Consider the following 20,053-nt stretch of genomic DNA (forward strand, 5'->3'; position numbering starts at 1 on the left):
CAGGGAATGATGCCGCAAACCTGTTCTGACAAGGCTTGTTGTATATTTACAGTTGGTGAGAGCGAAGGCTTCATCAATCATGTGGTTTGAAAGGGACAGGCATGCTCCCATGAGTACCTGCTCCTCGAGAACAGCTGAACTGTGACTTTGTGGGGAGGCTGCTGTAAATTTTAGCCTTCTGCTGCCCACGTAGGTCCCTGCTTTTTAACCTTCAAAGTCTTGCAGGAGTTTCGGCAATCCATAGAGTCAGAGACTGGACCTATAACCTTCTATCTCTCAGCGCAAGGTACATGTTGCTTACTTTGGAAGGACAATAAAAATAAATTGTTTTACATGGCGGTACATAAAAATAACCCAGAGCGCACATGATGGAAGAAGAAAGGTAGACTTGTCAAAAAAAAATTCTATTGCATGTGTCCTGTCAAGATAACTGGACTGAAAGCCAGTTAATGCTACTGAAAGACAGGGCTGTATACCCACTGTCACAGTTGCAATTAGCTGCCTTGACTCTCTCAGCTCCTTCTAACCAGTAAGAAACAGCAATGGGAACATGTGTTAGGAAAACAAAGGAAGTTTTAAGGGAAATAGATTTGTATTGGTAAACATTAGAAATAAGATACAGTTTTAAGTGGGTTTAATTTAATGTTTCAGTGTCTGGAAGGGTAAAATCTATAGTTAGATTCATGCTGGACAAAGGTGTCTATAGGTGTAGGGGTTAGTTAAGGTCCAATTGTGTTTCTATTGTACAGAGAGAGGGCAATGTCATGAAGAATAAATAAACCAGCAGTGGTTGCTTCGCAACTAGAGCCTTGTCTGGGAGAGAAGCTTATAAGTTTTAGCTTTAGCTAAATTTGTTGGAGACAGGACCTTGGGAGGGTGAACTTCACTGAACTCTGCCAGGAGAAGCTGTACAGGACAAGGGAGTTGCAAACATGCAAGCTTCTTAAGGAACAAGATACAATCCTGATAACGGGCAACATGGTAGCATTGTGGATAGCACAATTGCTTCACAGCTCCAGGGTCCCAGGTTCGATTCCGGCTTGGGTCACTGTCTGTGCGGAGTCTGCACGTTCTCCCCATGTGTGCGTGGGTTTCCTCCGGGTGCTCCGGTTTCCTCCCACAGTCCAAACGATGTGCAGGTTAGATGGATTGGCCATGATAAATTGCCCTCAGTGTCCAAAATTGCCCTTAGTGTTGGGTGGGGTTACTGGGTTATGGGGATAGGGTGGAGGTGTTGACCTTGGGTCGGGTGCTCTTTCCAAGAGCCGGTGCAGACTTGATGGGCCGAATGGCCTCCTCCTGCACTGTAAATTCTATGAAATCTATGATAACCAGGGAATTGGGACTGAAAGAATGTTTAAAATACCTAAAGTTAAGAGGACAGAGACCAAGGTATTGTTCAGAGGAATTCAAGGAAGAGTAAACAAAGTGTTCTGAGACAAATGCAGTGACTAGATGGCAACATGGTAGCACAGTGGTTAGCACTGTTGCTTCACAGCGCCAGTGTCCCAGGTTCGATTCCCGGCTTGGGTCACTGTCTGTGCGGTGTCTGCCCGTTCTCCCTGTGTCTGCGTGGGTTTCCTCTAGGTGCTCCGGTCTCCTCCCAAAAAGTCCCGAAAGATGTGCTGTTAGGTGAATTGAACATTCTGAATTCTCCCTCTGTGTATCCGAACAGGCGCCGGAATGAGGCGACTAGGGGCTTTTCACAGTAACTTCATTGCAGTATTAATGTACGCCTACTTGTGACAATAAATATTTTTATTATTCAGAGGTAGATGAAACATTTGATGTCATTTTAATGCAGTCTGGGAATTGAGAGTTAATTGTGAGCAGTTTGCACAGCAGTCAAGACAAAATCCGAAAGAGGTTGGTTTAAAATCCTGGACTGGATTTGCTGTTAAAAGTGAAGCACATGTTTTGTTTAAAATTATCATTTGTAAAACCTGGACTGGATTTCAGAATGCAAACCTTTAAGGGAAATAATTATGAGAGCAGATTTTAAAGCGAGGAGATTGGAACCTCTCATCTTGGGGGATAGTGAGGAGAAATCCACAGACATGAACTTGGAGATTAGAGTAGAGTGTATATTTTTTCAAAATAAATTTTGAGTACTCAATTCATTTTTTCCAATTAAGGGGTAGTTTAGCATGCTCAATCCACCTACCCTGCACATCTTTGGGTTATGGGGGCGAAACCCATGCAAACACGGGGAGAATGTGCAAACTCCACACAGACAGTGACCCAGAGCCGGGATCGAACCTGGGACCGTGGCGCCGTGAGACTGCAGTGCTACCACTGCGCCACTGTGCTGCCCTTGAGTGTATGTTTTTTCACAGTAACTTCATTGCATTGTTAATGTAAGCCTACTTGTGACGCTAATAAATATTATTATTATTATTTGCTCACAGCTATCTTGTGTGCTCAAAGGCGTTTTTTTGTTAATGAGACCACTGTAGTTTAAGATGCATTTTGTAATCCATCTTTAAATCTGTGTGCATTTGTTAAATTAAGGAGGGAGTAGAGGACGATAATCCAACTTTCATGTTTAATAAGTTTTTTTCATGTTGTTAAAACTAATGGGCATTCCTGTGACTTGGTTCCTCCATGTTTTATAAAAACAAAATAAGAGTTACAATCTCTTGAGCCAGTGTTCCATTCTTGGATCTTCACATCCAGTTATAACATCAACTGGAATTATAACACAGTCCTCTCCGGCAGCAAGTTAAATTAAAGGGCAGCACGGTAGCATAGTGGTTAGCGCAATTGCTTCACAGCTTCAGGGTCCCAGGTTCGATTCCCAGCTGGGTTACTGGCTGTGCGGAGTCTGCACGTTCTCCCCGTGTGTGCGTGGGTTTCCTCCGGGTGCTCCGGTTTCCTCCCACAGTCCAAAGATGTGCAGGTTAGGTGGATTGGCCATGCTAAATTTCCCTTAGTGTCCAAAATTGCCCTTAGTGTTGGTTGAGTGGGGTTACTGGGTTATGGGGATAGGGTGGAGGTGTTGACCTTGGGTAGGGTGCTCTTTCCAAGAGCCGGTGCAGACTTGATGGGCCGAATGGCCTCCTTCTGCACTGTAAATTCTGTGAAAAAAAAATTCATTCCAAGGCAGGAGAGGACAGTCCTAGGCCCAGCCTCTCCCAGTTCTCTCATTCATATAGCTCCTACAATGTGGAAGGAGGTCATTCAGCTCATAGAGTCTGCACCCACCCTCCAAAAGAGCACTCTACCTAGGCCCACTCCCCCGCCCTATCCCCGTAACCCCATCTAACCTGCTTATCTCTGGACACTAAGGGGAAATTTTAGCATGGCCAATCCCCCTAACCTGCACATTGTTGGACGGTAGAAAGCGTAGTACCTGGAGGTAACCCGCGCAGCGAGTGGAGAATGGGGGGAACATGAAGACTCCACAAAGATGGTCACTCAAGGCCGGAAACGAACCAGAATTCCTGCTGCTGTGAAACAGAAGTGCTAACCACTGTGTCATTGTGCTGCCCTCAAACAGAGTGTGTATGACTCCTTTGAAGAACCGATTCAACTAAATTAACAAATGAAGGAACAAAATAAAAAAAGGCAGCCCCTTAAACAAAAACACATTTCAAAGGAAACATAAAACATCAAAATGAAATGTGATCAATGGGGTTGGCCAATTTGTAGAGCGCTGGCCCCAGTACCAATTTAGGGAACAATTTAATGGCCAATTTGCAATTACATAATTGCACCCACTCACCAATGCCAATGATGGAGAACACATGGTTCCCATATAGGGAAGGGTAGGATCCTATTTTCACGATGTCAACAGATACTGCAGGTGTAGGTAGGAATGTAAGGTTACAATAGAGAATAGTCGTTCCACGGACATCCAAGCTGTCCTTGTCTCTGTACAAACCAAATGTATGACTTGATGTTTAAAGTGCTTCAATTTAAGGTTAATTCCCCAACAACTTTATAAACCAGGGAGCCACGTTTCAAGTCTAGCTATGAGAGATCCTTATCTTCAATCATGGATGTGCAGATCATATTTGTCATTGACCTGAGTGTGACCCTGAGTCAGCAGTAGAGTTCCAGTCTGCTGACTACATATTGTCCTCCATTGATATTAGTCTGGCATTATTGACTGCAGCATAACTTCCGTCCCGGTTTCCAAGCCCCGTCAAAATGATCAGATTGATCTCCAGGCTTTACGACTATGAAGAGACAAAGGCACTCTTAGTTTGTAGGTGTTCACTGCATTATTAGTCCGCAACGGATTGGGGGAGAAGGGGATGGTTGGTGCGTGATAAAGCGAAGAGGGAGGGTATGAAAGAAAAAAAATGACCCCAGAAAGACACTCAATAGAGTCTAATCCCATTCAAAGCTGAAAAATGTATTGATTTCTTGCTCCATAATAAGAAGTCATTGACATTGCTACTTGTCTGATTTTGAATTTGAGCCTTGTCATGGAGCCACTCTGGAAATTTTGAATAAAGTCATATAACATTGCTTCTATGCTTCACAATGTGGAAGCCTTTATATATGAATGTTACCAGGATTTCATCTTTCTTTTCGCAGCAAACACAAAGCAAACTTCAGAACAGGATAGAAACTTTGATCTCATATGCTGACCTATTAAGGAACTGAGAGTTCCTTAAGTGTTTTGGATTTAGGAACAAGGGGCTGTGGTATTATCATAAATATAAGAACTGCAAGAGTTAATGAAATATCAAGATTCCGGCTTGGGTCACTGTCTGTGCGGAGTCTGCACATCCTCCCCGTGTGTGCGTGGGTTTCCTCCGGGTGCTCCGGTTTCCTCCCACAGTCCAAAGATGTTCAGGTTAGGTGGATTGGCCATGATAAATTACCCTTATTGTCCAAAATTGCCCTTAGTGTTGCGTGAGGTTACTGGGTTATGGGGATAGGGTGCAGGTGTTGACCTTGGGTAGAGTTCTCTTTCCAAGAGCCGGTGCAGACTCGATGGGCCTGAAGGCCACTGTAAATTCTATGATAATCAGCCACTAGAGTTACAAGTATATAAGACATTGTTTCTAAGCCTTGCGGGGAGAGAAAGATAGTGTGAGTAAGAGCAGATCATAGTTTATAATAGAACATAGAGTAGTGTAGATTATATGTTAATAATCAACTGCATTATTTAGGAGTACGTGTCGAATCCAAAGTAGTATGTTAATAAATTAATAGCTTTGTTCAAGTTAAAGCGATTTTGTGGTCTTTGTGAATACTACACCAACCATCCTGAATTTAGCAATGCAAAGAACACTACAGGGGTGACCATAGAGTGCCCCACCTCACTTGAACCCCACAAACATGTACTGCTGATTTAAATCATACTGGAATCAGGAAAAGGGAAAATTTGGACCATGCATGTCAGGATATTGAATCTGATTAATTATCCATAAACATCCTTTAACTTTCCCGACCTCATCAGAAAGATTTAACCTTCCCCAACACTAATTTAATTCTGGATCAACTATAAGGGGTTCTCTGGCATTTTGCAATAATCATATCATGAAGCAAGCTAAGCAGCCAATCACATTGAAGAATTCCCACAGATAGCAAACCAGAAAGTGATAAGTAGGTTTTATCACTCACTTTTTATAATTTAACAGAAAGTAAAATAAATATTGAGATTAAGGGTAGAAGCTGAAACATCACAAAGAAACTTTAAAAAATAAATATCTTTGGAATTTTTAAACTTTGTGAATGGAGAAGTTAACAAATGTTAATTTAGCTTTTCAGAACTGAGGTTTTGTTTGGATAATTATGGGCCCAATTCTCCGGAAATGTTTTAAAGTGTGCTAGTAAGCGGGAATGGTCGCGTGTTTCCTGGTGCCCAGCACAGCGAGGTTGGCACCGCTATTGAATGTTAATTAGTTGACTTAATGAGGCCTCACAGGCTTCTCACACCAAATGCCGGCTCGCCAGCTGATTTGCCAGGACTGTGCTCACCAGTCCCCCCACTAACAAGGTCGAGCAGCACTTAAACTGCACTTGCTTGCAACAATGGCGCCTAGGAGACCAGCCCCAAGTTTTGGGGACACTGACCTGGATGCGGTGGAGACCAGGAGGGATACCCTGTTCACCCAAGGGTCCCGGAGGGTGAGCCACTAGGCAGCCAGTGCTGCCAGGGACGAGGTGGCAGCAGCAGGCAGCTCGGGCAGTGTGACCAGGAGGACTGGCCTTCAGTATCGGAAGAAGGTCAGCGACCTACACTGGGCAGTACGAGTGAGTAGACACCAACGTTCACCCCGCAAGGGAGCATCCCCCAGGCGACCACCAACCCTCCCTTCATCCCACACCCCCTTCAGCACTCCCTCCACCCACCCCTTCAACTCTCCCTCCACCTCAACACTCCCTTCACACCCCACCCCACCCCACAACTGTGAACCATGCATGTGGCTAACGATGCCCTCTCTGTGTCTCCTCAGGAAAAGTTCTCCCATAATCAGCGGGAGAGGGTCCAGACTGGCGGTGGGATGCTGGGCTTGAGAATCCTCACCTCCTTCGAGGAGCGGGCCCTGGAAGTGACCGAGGACAGGGCGGTTATCATCATGGAGGCTGGTGGACGCTGCAGAGGTGAGGAACCATCAGGCTCCACTCGCAGGACCTGTCAAACGTGAGTACTGATTGCCTTACTGACTGACCCATCCTTCCCACTGACCACATGTCCATTCTTCCGCAAGTCCAGCGGCACCGGCCCATCCTGGGTGGCCCCCTCTCCTGACTCCGAGGAGAACACCTTGGAGGAGGACTCTGAAGATACAATGTTATAGTCATGGCACAGCTGTCAGCCCCACCCTCCACCAGTGCAGATACACACACCTCAGTGGGACATGTTAGTGGACAGGCTTCTGGGGCACGATTTGTTGAGCACCACACTGCTGATGATGCACATCTGGTGGATGCAGGAATCCACAGGCGAGACAGAGTTGAAGGTCTGCTGGATCCCAGGACCCAGCTGGGTCCCAGCTTGATGCTAAGCCTCTAGAACAGGGTTACCTGGAACTGATGGAGATGATAGGGAGCAGCCAGGACATTCAGAGGGAGATGTCAGCGTATTTCCAGCAGATCCATAGTAGCTTGGAGGAGGCCCAGAGGCTACGGGCGCAGGAGATGGTGCCGGCAATGAGTGGCACTGAGGCCAACACTGCTGGGTGGCGACCACAGTGCATGAAGTCGGCACCATGAGTGAAGGTTTCCAAGATGTCACGCAGTCGGTGAAAGCCATGGACGAGGGTCTCGGCAGTATATCTGTCTCACTGGGGGATGTCAGCCAGTACCAGGCTGACCTTGATGAGGTTCTGCGGGACATGCCCCCCTCTCAGATGGGCATGGTCGAAGCGCTGGGGAGCTTACCCCAGTCGCAGGTGGGCATTGCCGAGATGGTGCAGAGCATGTCCCAGTCACTGAGGAGCATCGCTGAGGGCGTCAACACCATGGGGCGGACAATGGGGAACCGCCAGGACTGGCAAAGCCAGATGATGCAGGGACAGCCGGGACTTGAACCAGCTGCCCCTCTGTCGCAAGGTGAACATCAAGGCCCTATGGGCACCGACTGGGAGGAGGAGGCACTAAGTGCCAACCCAGACCCATCCCATGGGGGCAGCGACGGTGGCCACCAGCTCTCCTGGGTTTCACCCCTCTGATGAGGATGAGGCCACGTCTCGGGGTCAGCACATGGGACAGGGCGGCACGGGGTACGTGTGCTGTCGACAAGTGAGCCAGGGAAAACTGATGCGGCGGGACGGAAAATCCCGACCCTTAACTTTAAAATGCTCGTCCTTGGTTTCACATCTCTTGAAAGACACCCTCCCCCCATTTAATTCCCTCCAGCCCTACAAAAATCATAGGTATCTGCACTCCTCTGATTCTGGCCTCTCGAACAGTCCCGATTTTAATTGCTCTGCCGTTGGTAACTGTGCCTTCAACCGTCTAGGCCCTTAGCTCTGAAATTCCCTCCCTAAACTTCCCCACCTCTCATCATTGCTTTCCTCATTTAAATCACTCCTTAAAGCCCACTGTGGTGGTATGTATTAGGGGCAATACGGTACACCACGTGTCAACAGGCTATTGGTGGAGGGATGCCAGGTCCTGATAGGATCTGCCACCTACTGGACTCCACCCAGAAATGCCGGTATAAGAACCCAGCTTTTCCCTCCACTTCCCTCAGCAGCTGCATTCTGTAACCACACTGCTGGGGATAAAGTTCTGCTTAACAAAGCCTTCAATTGACATTACCTCAACCTGCCTCGCGTCATATTGACAGTGCTACACCCACTTATTTTACCATGCCTTCGGTCATCAGCTCTAATATCTCCTGACCTAGCTCTGTGTCCCATTTTGTTCTCTCACACCTTTGTGAAGCGCCTTGGGATGTTTTATTATGTGGAAGGCACGATATAAATACATGTGGTTGTTGTTGTTGGAGTGTCAGCCTCTAGATTGAGACTTGAACCCACAACCCTCTGTAATTGAGAACCGTAGATTTAGCACATGACCCAGAACTCAAAGATAAATGTCCATGACAAGGGTGTAGGCTAGCTGTGGCTAAGTAGCCAGATCCACTGTTGTCATTTGCTTAGACAACAGTCTCTTTCTATTTTGACAATCTGCCATCCCAGAAGGCAGCGTTAACGATTAATGTACCAGAATATACTCAAAACGTTATTTGGACTCTGCAATCCGATGAGACAAATGTCTCAATTAAGTAGTGTCCACTTTAAACCATAAAAGTTTTAACCCAGATATTTGGGTCAGAAGGTGAGGAATTTGTAGAATTAATACGAAGCCAGCAGTTGTTAGGAACCTTTCTTAAACTATCCTAATATACAGCAAGTTTTAATTGATCTGCTGAAAATTCTACATCCTTTGAAATGCAACAGATTAAGTGTCCACTGATACCATGCAACTCCCATTGTAAATTAGTCTCCATACAAAGAGCATGGCTTAGCTTCTCCTCCTGAACTTCAAAAATGGCCACATTAGTTGAAGTATTTGAATAGGAAAATGCTCTCTCTCATGTAACAGATAAACACTGAGTGGATTTGACTTGTATTAATCAGGTATGAACCATGTATGAATAAACTAATTTTGGAGTATGTTATAAATGGGAGGGAATCCAATGTAGACGCAGATAGAAGTTTGCACTGTCCTGATAATGACAATTGTGAAAAGTTAGCAAAGCAAGGGGTACAAGTTGCCATCAATAAATTATGATGTGGAGATGCCGGCGTTGAACTGGGGTGAGCACAATACGAAGTCTTACAACACCAGGTTAAAGTCCAACAGGTTTGTTTCGATGTCAATAAATTGAAATCAATAAATTACACAATGATTTTCTTATTGACAGGAGTAATGAGCAACCCTGTTCGTGAAATTGTGGGCATGCATGTTGTTTAAATATGTGACGTTTGAGAATTGAATTTCAGCAGCAGCAGCAAGAAAAAATAAAGTCCCATCGCAACACACCCACAGTAATCATCGCTGAGTTCTTTTATAGCGTCTAGCAAACTGGTATAAACAGCCAAGTCTGTTGACCCAGCTGTGGGGAATGTGCTATAGCTGCGATCTAGCTGGAGAATGTGTGCTATAATACATCCAGCCTTGCATTGTGCCAACTTTGACCTGGAGTATTCATACTATCCAGAATCCCTACAGTGCAGGAGGAAGCCATTCGGTCCATCGAGCCTGCACTGTAAAATGCAGTAAAATGGTCACTCATTAATGCCCTCGATAGGTAAAAATAAATCAGCTGTTGTAACTAACTTTTGTGAATATTCATTATCTATTTTTGAAAGAGAAGACTGGTCAGAGCAGCACCAACTACAGCAAACCTGTTCATTAGTATTTCCTGCCTGCATTTTACTATGTTTAACTTGCATTGTTTCCTTTAAATTAACACATTGGATTGGATTTGTTTATTGTCATGTGTACCGAGGTTCAGTGAAAAGTATTTTTCTGCGAGCAGCTCAACAGATCATTAAGTACATGGGAAGATAAGGGAATAAAAGAAAATACAGAATAGGGCAACACAAGGTATACAAGGTAATTACATAAGCACCAGCATCGGATGAAGCATACAGGGTGTAGTATTAATGAGGTCAGTCCATAAGAGGGTCATTTAGGAGTCTGGTAACAGCGGGAAAGAAGCTGTTTTTGGGTCTGTGCGTGCGTGTTCTCAGACTTCTGGATCTCCTGCCCGATGGAAGAAGTTGGAAGAGTGAGTAAGCCGGGTGGGAGGGATCTTTGATTATGCTGCCCGCTTTTTCCAGGCAGCGGGAGGTGTGATCGACTGGGTGGTGTTCACGACTCTCTGAAGTTTCTTCCGGTCCTGGGCCGGGCAGTTGCCAAACCAGGCTGTGATGCAGCCTGATAGGATGCTTTCTATGGTGCATCTGTAAAAGTTGGTAAGGGTTAATGTGGACATGCCGAATTTCCTTAGTGTCCTGAGGAAGTATAGGCGCTGTTGTGCTTTCTTGGTGGTAGCGTCGACGTGGGTGGACCAGGACAGATTTTTGGAGGTGAGCACCCCTAGGAATTTGAAACTGCTGACCATCTCCACCTCGGCCCCATTGATGCTGACAGGGGTGTGTACGGTACTTTGCTTCCTGAAGTCAATGACCAGCTCTTTAGCTTTTCTGGCATTGTGGGAGAGATTGTTGTCGCTGCACCACATGCAGAAATTTGGCATTTTGTACATAGAAAATTGTTGATAAATTCATCGAGTGATGATGTTAAATTGCATCAAAATATATAATTGTGTCATTTCAATGCCATATCTAGAAATACATTTTCTGCTCAAATATTTCCAGTTATTCACACCCTTCTCATGAAATAAAGGTTTGCCAAACAATTTTACCAACAGGTTTGTTTTCCTCTGAAAGCCACACCCTAACAAATTGCACAATGTCTGCTGCCTGGTATTTTTGGGGGCTCCCACTTTGCGTATGTAATAATCTTTATTAGTGTCACAAGCAGGCTTACATTAACACTGCAATGAAGTTACTGTGAAAATCCCCTCGTCGCCACACTACGGCCCCTGTTCGGGTACGCAGAGGGAGAATTCAGATATCCAATTCACCTAACAGCACGTCTTTTGGGACTTGTGGGAGGAAACCGGAGCACCCGGAGGAAACCCACGCAGATTTGGGGAGAATGTGCAGACTCTGCTATGACAGTGACCAGGCCGGGAATCGAACCCGGGTCCCTGGCGCTGTGAAGCAACAGTGCTAACTAACTTTCTCTTTTCCATTCACCTCCTGACCCTTCCCTTCATTCCACAGAAGGAGGAGTTACAGCTACCTTGTCTATATGGCAAGCCAAATCATGCCTGCTCTTTTCCAACCCCAGGATAGAATGTTCTCTTCCTTGAGAAATCCCGCCTGATACCATTCTCAAGATCAATTTCACCAAACACCATCCTGCCAAGTAACATTTGGGGTCTCAAACCCATTAACGTAGCTGTGTGTGAGGTGGTTCAGCTGCGTATCAGTGTGACTTTGTTCTAAATGTTCATTATTAAAAAAATCACCTTTGCGAATTAACAATAGTTTTCTCCATAACCAAGGAATTTCTTGAAGCAAGACTCAAGTCAGCAATTTTTCTTTGTGTTTGTAATCTGAGGTTTCAATGTTTCTCTTGCTCTATTTTTAAACCTTTATAACTTCATACAAAGGGAGGAAAATGAAGTGGCTGTCTTCTTTTAACACTTGGTGGTGTTTAAGTGAAACGAGCCAACACTTTTTTCCCCTTAATTTCAGCAAATGCAGGAAATATCCTTTTGCATTCGGGTCATGGTTAGCTCACCTTCCCCGTAGTAATGCTGGTGCTTCCCGGGGTAAGGTTTTGTAGACACTTAGCACAGGCAAGTGACCAATCTTAGTGGCTGAGACTAGACAGAAAGCATCGGCAAGCGAGTCAACTGTGAAGGGCTTCACAATCAACGTGCACTTGCTAGCAAGTGGCTGGTGGGGGAGTGGGGGATAGGTTGGGGTGGGGTAGATCTCGATCAGGACTGAAAACCTTGTCAACTGTTTTTTCCACCACCCCCAACCCCCCCCCCCCCCCCCGCCCCCAATTTCTCCAGCCCAGAAACAAATGTGACATCTCAATTCCTGCCCCGGCTGCCGTCAGTTAGCTCAGAGCACTGAATAGGGATTGAACCTGATCTGTTTAGCTTACTGCTATGCTAGGCAGTGGCATAATGTCGATAGTCGTGGCTGCTCGGAAGACAAAGGTTGCTAAATTAGAGACTAATGCAGTAGAACACAAAAACATCTGGCTGAACGCTGCACTCTGTTCAGTCCGGTAGACCTCTAGTCTTTGGCTCCTGGCTGTGGAGAAGGGATTGGGGTAGCACAAGTGAGTTGCTTTCCCCTCTTTATGCTTTGAGCGCTGAGCTGTATAAAGCAAAGCAGGTGCCTGATCTGGAATGGGTTGAAGCGTATTCATTTTGTTGTAGAAAATAGCTGTTACCAATGGCAGAATCTTAATTCGCAGTGAGAGGGAAATGAATGTTTGCAATCTTTGTACATGTAGTGCCTGTGTGGATTTCAGAGGATCCTGAATAATATATAGGACGGTGCTTATACACATGTAAGCAAATATCTTTCCAAATTATCTGTTATCGCCAAATGGTGTGGAATGGTTGTTATTCAGGAGCGGAGCCTGCCTTTCAATATATGGGCCGGTCTGACACCAAAAATAAACAACATAAGCCAGCGCGTTTGTCGCAGGGGGCAGAGAACTTGTCAGGGAAAGTGTGTGAGCTGGAGAGATGATAATGTGGCATGACACTTCTGAAATGAGACACCCGTTGCCATGGCGAAGAGTCAGGAGGGACTGTCTCTCCAGAGGCTGAAATAAAACACGGTTTAAATGATGTTTGATTAGAATTTAGATCATGTAACTGAGCAGACAGGCCTTTTGTCAGCTGCTGGGAAAGCTTGGTTTCGAGAAGTACTCAGTGGAAACACTGTGTCCCGTAACCTCTATCAGTTAGGGGTCACAGAGAGCTGCCCAGTTCATTTTCTCTCCTACCAAGTCCTGCTCTCAATTTTCTCTACGGTATTTCCGCACCTACTTCCACAGCACAGAAATTTGAAAACATAAACAGCCTTATAATTTGCTCATTCAAATAAGGAAGGGGACTCTATTGTCTGCACGCAATTATATTTTAACAAATCATGTGTTAAAATCTAAGTCAGGAAAACAGACCATAATTAGCTGCCTCGAATATGTTTAGCACTCCAAATGGAGCAATGGTTAACATGAGTTCACAAAATTTTGAATTTTGCAATAAAATGGTATGCAATATTAAAGCATAAAAATGTGTTTGAAAACATCTCTTTTTGAGTTGAAACATGTCAAAATCTGCCTGTTAGTGATAAGTGTGAACATTTCTTCCGCAAAAAGCAGTAGCTGTTAACTCAATTTCAAACTTAAGATCAATAGATTTTTGCCAGCTAAGGACATTAAGGAATATGGAGACAAGGCGGATGGATGGAGTTAGGAGACTGATTTCATTGAATGGTGGAACAGTCTTGAGGGACCGAATGTTCGACCCTGTTCCTATGTTTGTTCTTTGGTTTTCACCCCAGCATTCATAAAATACAGAAATTGTTTACCTTTTTTAAGTACATTGTCTGCTTTTCAAAAAAATGTATTTCCTCTTTTTTCATTTTATTGAATTTATCAGTCGATGTCGCAGTTGCAGTGGAGAGAGTGATCAGGCGACCTGCATTCAATTCGCCCCATGGGCTCCTGTTTGAGCCTCACTTTTAGGAGTTGTACTTTGACAGCCTTTGAGAGCTCTACAGCTAATTTCCCCTCCTCCCTGCCAACCGGCCGTCCACTGTAATCCACCACGTCAGTAATCCATTATTGGTTTCGAGAAGTACTCAGTGGAAACACTGTGTCCCGTAATGTTGACTTGTGCCCCCGCCCCCAATTAGCTGACAGACCCTCCTCCATGATAGTGCATGATGAACATTAAAAAAAAAAAAAATTAGAGTTGCCCAATTACTTTTTTCCAATTAAGGGCCAATTTAGCGTGGCCAATCCACTTACCCTGCACATCTTTGGGTTGTGGGGGCGAATCCCACACAATGTGCAAACTCCACACGGACAGTGACCCAGAGCCGGGATCGAACCTGGGACCTCGATGGCGTGAGGCAGCAATGCTAACCACTGGGCCACCGTGCTACCCTGCCTGAATGTTTTTTGACGTCATCTGGCAAAAAAAAATAGCCATTTTACATACGCTATGCTCTACATCCTGCTTTCCTCTAGGCAGCATTATCTGTTGGCTGGAACATTTTCTGAGCCGCTTTATATTTCCTGGTTTCCATTTCCATCCCACTTTATCCCATTCAAAATTATTGCTCTTTAGCTGAGAAAGTTGGATTCCATCATCATCCTGTGATCAGCCCTTAGGTGGAAGAAATCAAACAGAGCATGATGCACAAAGCTGGTTTCTCATCTGTCACCCCCCCCCCCACACACTCATCCAAAATGAATGAAATTCCTCCATTTCTCACACATTGCCCTAACAATTGTCCCAACTCACAGCTATTGAAACTGATGCACTATCAATTATGACGAGACGAGAGTAGAGTGTAATCGAGGCTTTATTAAGCAGAGATGTGTAGCCTCCTGCAGCTGCTGCCGAAATGGCTGCAGCTCGGTGAGCACACACATTTATACTCCGCCTATTGGGTGGAGCCAGCAAGCAGAAATCTGCCCCCATATCTGTAGTACAGGGGCCTTCCGTATTACATCTCGTATATGATATATACAACAGTGGTGACTACCACAGAAACATACCCAACTGGCGCATGATAAATACAGATGAGGGAGACCCTTTTACCAACCAGTGTTGATCCTCCTGAAAAAAGGAAGAATGTACTTTCCTTACATACACCACTGTACCTTGGATAAATCTCACCTGTAGTGTCCTATCAGCATTGACATCACAGATGTTGAACAGCCTTTTTATGATATATATTCATAATTTCCCTTTCACCTCTTTTAATCGACAATCCCTTGTTCTTGTGTTCAAGCTTACTTTGAAATTTAGCTGTGTCTAGACTTATCTCATGCCATTTCACATCTTGCCCACTTCTACAAGGTTCCCCTCCCAATTACCTCATTCAATGGGGAGAGCTTTAAGTGAGAAATAACCGTGCAGACCTGTAACTGATTATGCACCAATGATTCTATCACTTGCTGTTAAATGTTCAAACACCATGGGCGAAATTCTCCGGAAACGGCGCGATGTCCGCCGACTGGCGCCCAAAATGGCGCAAATCAGTCGGGCATCGCGCCGCCCCGAAGGTGCGGAATGCTCCACATCTTTGGGGGTCGAGCCCCAACCTTAAGGGGCTAGGCCGGCGCCGGACGAATTTCCGCCCCGCCAGCTGGCGGAAAAGGCCTTTGGTGCCCCGCCAGCTGGCGCGGAAATGACATCTCCGGGCGGCGCATGCGCGGGAGCGTTAGCGGCCGCTGACGGCATTCCCGCGCATGCGCATTGGAGGGAGTCTCTTCTGCCTCCGCCATGGTGGAGACCGTGGCGAAGGTGGAAGGAAAAGAGTGCCCCCACGGCACAGGCCCGCCCGCAGATCGGTGGGCCTCGATCGCGGGCCAGGCCACCGTGGGGGCACCCCCCGGGGCCAGATCGCCCTGCGTCCCCCCCAGGACCCCGGAGCCCGCCCGTGCCGCCTTGTCCCGCCGGTAAGGTAGGTGGTTTAATCTACGCCGGCGGGACAGGCATTTTAGCGGCGGGACTTTGGCCCATCCGGGCCGGAGAATCGTGCGGGGGGGGCCCGCCAACTGGCGCGGCGCGATTCCTGCCCCCGCCGAATATCCGTGCCGGAGACTTCGGCAACTAGCGGGGGCGGGATTCACGCCAGCCCCCGGCGATTCTCCAACCCGGCGGGGGGTCGGAGAATCTCGCCCCATATGTCTTCATTGCTTAATCCACCAATGTATTACATTGAAGTACGTTTTCAACAAAAGCTTCTGATGATATAACAAGCAACCCCAATTTGATTGTAGCAGCTGCCCCCCTCTCCTCCCTCCCCCCCCCTTCCACTCCACCCTAAGAGATTTTACACCTTTAAGAACCTCTGGAGTCCCTTTTTAGATTAGGTGAGTTAAGGTTGAGCTTTATCACATGCCCTGCAAATATAACCTTTTTCCTTTTAGGATGGCAGTCGTGGACTTGGCAAAAGCGCTATATGCTGTATGAAGCTCTGAATTTGATGGATTTCTATTGATGTAGCTATTTAAAAATAAATTTAGAGTACCGAATTATTATTATTTGTTTTCCAATTAAGGACCAATTTAGCGTGGCCAATCCACCTAGCCTGAACATCTTTGGGTTGTGGAGGTGAGACCCACGCAAGCACGGGTAGAATGTGGATCCTCCACACAGACAGTGACCTGGGGCCAGGATCGAACTCGGGTCCTCAGTGCCGTGAGGCAGCAGTGCTAACCACTGCGCCACCGTGCAAATAATGAAACAAACAACGTCTCTCTATCCGAGGGAAACTAGGAAAACAGGTCGAGTTTTGGGAATTTTGCTTCTTCATAAGGCTGACCTATGAGAAAGCTTCAGTCATTTAGTTTAATTCGCTACTTTAAGCTGGACAGCAACATAGGAGGCGAAAAGCAGCATCAAATCAATCCTACCCCTAAAAAAAGTACCTGTCCTGTGGTGGAGCCCTGTCAAACCACGTCTCTTGTATTTCCTGGACTGTGTTGACGCTTATGTGGATTTGCTCAAATTGTCCAGGAAAGAGATCCAAATCACAAGCATATAAATGTATGCTTTAAGTAAGGGAATTGGGATGAGTGTAAATTTGAAGTGAAAGTCTCATCGTGTGGAAATGATTGTGGTAGATAAACAACACGTTTCTCCATTATGTCTACTGCCCGCATCTCAGTTCATGTATATCATAAGCGTAATGTGCTATAGATCCCCTACATTCACCCAACTATCCCAGCTGTACCACAAGAGTGCCCCCCACCATTCTGCAGTAGTGCAGCATTTCTTCATCTTATCTCCCTGATCTATGTGAACTGGATTCCAAGCTCAAAGATAAACTATAAACTTGAATCCATTTTTTTGTAGCCCAGACAGCGCTTTATAAACAATAAGACCTTTTAAAGCGTCAGTCACTTTTATCGCATTAAGGTATTTGTTCAGTAGGGTAAGGATTAAAGTATACTTGTGGCCTGTGCGATTTAAACAATACATTCATTTTTATCATTGGATTAACAATAACTGCTGTTTATTATCTCCTTCTAATCAAATAGATTTATATCTGCTATCTACAAACAGAGCAGAATAGGGTTTAACCATTATTATTAGTGGGAAACCACAAATAAGAAAGGGTTGGAAAAACATTGTGCCTGATGTTATGCTTCAAGATTAGTGGGGTTGAGTAGATTTAGGGTATTTTTCATCTGGAATTAGAATGATTTACTGCCAGTGTTTGTTCACGCATTTCCACACATTTTTAATTTAAAACTTCCATAAGTTATCTTCAGCATTATTTAAGTGACTTTAACCTTTGGTTTTATTTTTTTCCGCAGAATATTCTATTGCCGAGTCAGTGAGAAAGTCCTCTCGTGTTTGACTTTACACAGTAAACATCGAATAGGGGATTTGACCGAAAGAGAACATTTGCATCTTGAATATCATTTTTGTTATATTCTTTTCATTTGCACAAATTATTTATGGAGCGCAAATCCTGTCAGTCAGCAATTTATTTTAACACCGCCTTCAGTGCTTAAAGGGTAAAGGGGAATGGACTCTTATTGCAATTCTTCTGTTTTCCCACCTGTTTGCCTAATCAATGTTGAACATCCTTACAAGTGCTAATTTGGCAGCCTTCCTACTTCAGGACTGTATTAACTGGTTTGATTATGCAGTGGATATGAAGTATCTAATGTGCTCGTGTGATGAAAACACAAAATGGAAATGTCACAAATCGACCACTCGTCTTCTGCTTATAAAACAGTAAAAAGCCTTCTTAAAATGCTAATGGCTTAACTCCTATCCAAGGTGGGATTACTCCATTCACTGCCTTGAACATCTTTTCTTGGGAGATCAAAAGGAAAATAGTAGATGCTAGAAATGGGAAGTTTAAAAAAAAACCTCAAAGCGCTGTCACAATACACGGGTCAGTCAGCACCTGAAGTTGAAAAGATCTGTGAAAGCACTTAATATGGTATTGACGCAAGTGTGATGATGGCTCCAATCTTAAGAAGTAGTCAATCATTCTTTCTCAGACGCTGACTGATTTGCTGAGTATTGACAATGTTTTCTTTGTTGCACAGTTAATAACAATTCCTATTGATAATCTTTTAAGTACATAGATCCTGAGAATGGATAGGGATAACTATAGAGTACAGAATTTAGTTCACAATTGACAAAGATCTGCGACTAGCCATCTCAATGTAAACCAATCTTTACTTCAGTTATCTATTAAATAGATTATATTAGAGTATGAAATCATTCTTACCCTCGTCAAAAAAAAGTAGTCTGTTTATATTTAAAATTCTGCGTTCCATGCCCCTCTTGCCAAAACAAAACTGATTCCCTTCCCTCTTTACCTACATTTTCCCAGCTGACATGATCTGCTCTCCATGGTCCTTTACCTATGCTGGTTGCTCTGTAACCATGGCAACTGTCGTAGTTTAGTTTAGCGTATCCTCGTGACAAGATTGTGTACCTTTCATTGTGGAATTGTAACTATTGATTCAGATTGGAAGTTTGGAATTAAATAATTCATTGCATTAATTCATGTTTGCTACATTGCTAGCATAGTTTAGCAAATATAAACATCCCATAATTCACAGATAGCGATGGAAAACTTAGGCCTGAGTGAAGTGAACCCAATAATATGGCAATTTTCCATATTTTAGGTTAATTACAATATCCATGCAAAAACAATTTTTGTAATTCTAAATATGAAGATGTCAATCTTTTGCCTAATGCTAAAATATATTTTCCGTCTCATTGCCACATTATAGAGCAGATCCAAATAAAGGCAAACCGTGGGCTTTTTTCTATAGTGTTGTTGCGTCCCCTGGCAGTACCTACGCAAGGCTGGCCACATCTGAATCAATGGTTGCTTTCGCCTTCCCTTGTTCGGTTAGTCTTGCGTTCAGGCCTTGAAAACCCTACCTCAGATCAGGCAAAGTGAAAAGTGGGCCACCTTGTATTGCGCCCCACGGGAGCAGGGGCCCACTGCATTGTAATCACCGTAATCGCTGCAACACTGACTTGAATCACATGCCACTTTGGATCAGTTGGCAGGGTAGGTCAGCTGAGTCATAGCCCCGCTTTGGTCAGCACATGATCCAGGAAGACTTCAGGTGATCACTGGGACCTCATCTTTCTGCTCAAGTGGATGTAAGACAAAATGGTGATTCTGAGAAAAGCAAGAAATTCTCCCGGTGTCAAGGACAACATCGCCTAGAAGAAATTACCTACCTGTTCTTTAATTTGTGGATTTCTTTTGTCTGCAAATGAATTGCCATGCTCCTCCATATAACACAGTGACTGCATTTAAAACCTAATCCATTGGTTCTTAGATGCTTTGCGACATTGTAGCTGGGATAAGAAATATCAGTAACTATATAAAACCTTATTATTAAATCTAATGTCTGTGTGCATGTTTTGCCTGTTCCACTTGGCTTCCCTTTGTCACATCTACGTCGCGCTTTTTGATTTAACATTTTCACTGGCCCACTTCTATGATGGAATTTGCCTATCTAATTGCCTGATTGCACACTGGATTCTCGTCATTCTTCCTGAATTTCCCCCCCCCCCCCCCATTTACCATTTTATTTTCAGAATTTAAACAAAAATTTGAAGCTTTGTATATTTTATAGTAACACAAAATTAGCAATTGAATTGTCATTTTACTTCTTTAAAGTTGTTTATGTGAAGGTCTCGGCCTCTCCCAAAAAGTCTGAGCTATGAGTGCATATTTTTGGCCAGGCCAATGATTCTAAAGAGTGAATTTGGATTGCGCAACCTGAGCATAGAACCATA

The 20,053-nt window shown here is 44.7% G+C and overlaps 1 long non-coding RNA gene across 1 annotated transcript in view; it reads left to right on the plus strand.

Annotated features, from left to right (window-relative positions):
- Window positions 1–19,659, plus strand: part of LOC140387272 (uncharacterized) — a 124,255-nt gene extending 104,596 nt beyond the window's left edge. Inside the window, exon 2 of the long non-coding RNA XR_011933820.1 lies at window positions 17,584–19,659. This is a non-coding gene — a long non-coding RNA (uncharacterized lncRNA). The remainder of the gene's footprint in view (window positions 1–17,583) is intronic.
- The last annotated feature ends 394 nt before the right edge of the window (window positions 19,660–20,053 follow it).

Source organism: Scyliorhinus torazame, chromosome 12 (assembly GCF_047496885.1).
Source record: "Scyliorhinus torazame isolate Kashiwa2021f chromosome 12, sScyTor2.1, whole genome shotgun sequence".
NCBI classification, from domain to species: domain Eukaryota; kingdom Metazoa; phylum Chordata; class Chondrichthyes; order Carcharhiniformes; family Scyliorhinidae; genus Scyliorhinus; species Scyliorhinus torazame.